We start from the raw sequence: 2952 nt of genomic DNA on the forward strand, positions 1-2952 counted from the left end.
AGAGTGCGCTAGCAAGCAAGATGTTACATAAGCTCGATATGGCAGTCAGAAGGTTGTGAAGGACAATGACCTATTATTTCAGGTTGTATTCCTAATTTCCTGAGAAATTGCTATACTGATTTCCAAAGCAGCTATACAAGTTTGCACTCTCACTATCAATGCAGAAATGTTCCCTTTACCCTACATCTTCTCTAGCATAAGTTGTCATCAGTGTTTTTGATCTTGGGCATTCTGTCAGGTGTAAGATGGAATCTCAGAGTTGGTTGTTTTGACTTGCATTTTTCTAATGGCTAAGGAAATTGAACATTTCCTTAGGTGTCTTTCAGCCATTTGAGATTCTTCTCTTGGTAGTTCTCTGTTTAATTCTATATTACATTTTTATTCCATTATTTGTTCTTTCAATGTCAAATTTCTTGAATTCTTTGTATATTTTGGATATCAGTTTGCAGTCTGATGTATGGTTTGTGAATATCTTTCTCATTCTGCAGGCTGTCATTTTTGTCTTTTTGGTGGTGTCCTTTGCTTTACAGAAGCTTTTCAGCTTTAGGAGGTCCCATTTATTAATTGTTTCTCTCAGTGTCTGTGATACTGGGATTATATTTAGGAAGCTGTTTCCTGTACCAATGCATTCAAGTATATTTACCACTTTCTCTTCTATGAGATTCAATGTGGATGGTTTTATGTTGAGATTATCTCATAGGTTTGGTAACAAAATTGAAGTAGTGAATATTGGAAGAAATATTTACTATAGTTTATTGTGACTTCAATCATTTCATTTTATTTATAAACTGTATTTTTAATAGGACAGTTTTCCTTTGTGCTATCATACAGCTTTAATACCACTTGGGTGTCACAACAGAAATAAAATTAAAATCTATTTTAAGTGATAGTATATTTTATATAAAACCTCAATTGACAAGATCTTTTTTCTGCATTATGACTTGAATTAATTCTAATTATTTAAAATTATTTTCAGTATTATTGTATTGGCTTAAATGATAAATATACCCAGTAATCTTAAGCATTTGATTACTTGTTTCCCAGTTGGTGTCACTGTTTGGTGAAGTTTGAGATGATGTGTCCTTACTGGAGAAAGTATGTCAGTGTAATCAGGATTTAAGAGACTAAATTTTGTCACTATTTTCAGTTAAAGATAATCTCTCAGCTTGCTGCTCCTGTCCCTAAGCCTGCCTCTTGTTTCCATGCTTCCCTAACATCCTGGACTTTAGCTTCTTGTACCATAAACACAGATAGAGTCTTCATTCCATAAACTGCTTTAGTTAAAGTGTCTTATCACAGCAACAGAAAAGTAACTAATGCATTTATGGTACCACTCATATTTCTTAGTGGAAATAACTTCAGATTTTCTGTTATTTTTTTAAAGTAATTTTCTCATCTTCAGCATGATGACCTTGATATTGCTAGAATGTATATAAGATTTATCTCTGAAAGTTTAACATTCTGGAAACTTAGTTTACACTGTATTGATAAGGAATAGCAGTGGCTCTTTAAAATGAGAAAGCCAGTAGAATACAGCTTGGTTCATGACTGCAAGATCCTCCTTAAGGCTTAGTATTTATTATGCTGAATGGGATGAGTCTTGCAAGAGTGGATTATAGGTTTATTATGAAGGCCATATTGCAAAGTAAACAGCATAACTGCTTAAAATGTTCATAATGAAATATCATTTTCTAGAATGAATAGAGGCTAAGAATAAAAATAACAACTGTTAAAATATTCAGACCCTAGAAGTTAAGTTTGAATGTGACTTTAGAATGAAAAAGTTAGAAGAACATAGCAGCTATTGTAAGATTTGAGAACGGTGAAACAGATGCATCACTGTGTAATGTTCTGGTAATTTTGGAAAAAGAAGCCATGTGGTTTATGATCAATTTGAATTACAGGACAAAACTCAAGAGGTTAGATGATAACTTTTAGCGTAATTGACAAAGAAGATACATATATTTTATCTCATGTTAAAAATGACTGATACAGTATAATATGATACCATTTTACACTTTGAAATTTCCTACAGTGCAATAATAGAATTAATAGTAATTCCTCATTTCATTTAAATCAAACCAAACTTATCAGAGTGTCATGTTCAGAGAGTCATAACAGTTAAACATCCATTACTCTTACCTAAGTTTAAATTAAGGAATAGAAAACTGAGCTCTGTGATATTCAGCAAAGTCAGCCACAGATGTCTTCAGGAAGTGCATGATAAATTTGAGTGGGTTAGTGCGATGGAAGCAAAGGACAGAGGGGAAATAGAAAGTGCTCAAAGGTAAATGAATGTATGCCCAGGGGTTATGCATGCCATCCAGAAATAATTACAGTTGAGAGGGCTGGGAGTGGTGGGTTTTAAAGGCCAGAAAAGAGGAAGGGAAAAGTGCAAAAAGTAACCAAGCATGCAAAAACAGCATATACAGTTTAGAATCTATCAAATCGAGGGGCCAACTTCAGTGCTAAGTTAATGAAGTTGAAGGCAGCACAAGAATGATTTTTAAAAGCAACAAAGAAACAAAGAAATTTCACAACAGAAACTAAACATTTAAATAATGAAATTTTCAAAAGGTGCAAGAAGACTGATTCATATTGAATGATTGTTAACAAATAAGCTAGGGGAAAGAAAAATAGAGTTGTTTTCTTTCTGTGCATAAACAAAGAGAGAGAAGAGGAGACAATAAGGAAAACTCATGGTCTTTCTTTACAGAGAAAAGACAATTTTGAATATTTTTTTTTCTGAAGAAAGCAGAGCATAATAAAGTTTCTACAAAAATTGAAATGTCTTGGAAAAAGACACTTATTATTTCTATAGAGAAATAAAATATTTGTCCCACATTCTAAGTAGTTCTTGTCAATATAGTAACTCTCCCTTTCTCTTGGATGAAGAAAAAATGATAAGATTATATAATGAAAATTCTAAGACATTAAAATGAATTAGTTCTC

The sequence above is a fragment of the Microtus oregoni genome, unplaced genomic scaffold, assembly GCF_018167655.1.
Source record: "Microtus oregoni isolate MIOR12 unplaced genomic scaffold, Mior012 000107F_ref0000227, whole genome shotgun sequence".
NCBI lineage: Eukaryota > Metazoa > Chordata > Mammalia > Rodentia > Cricetidae > Microtus > Microtus oregoni.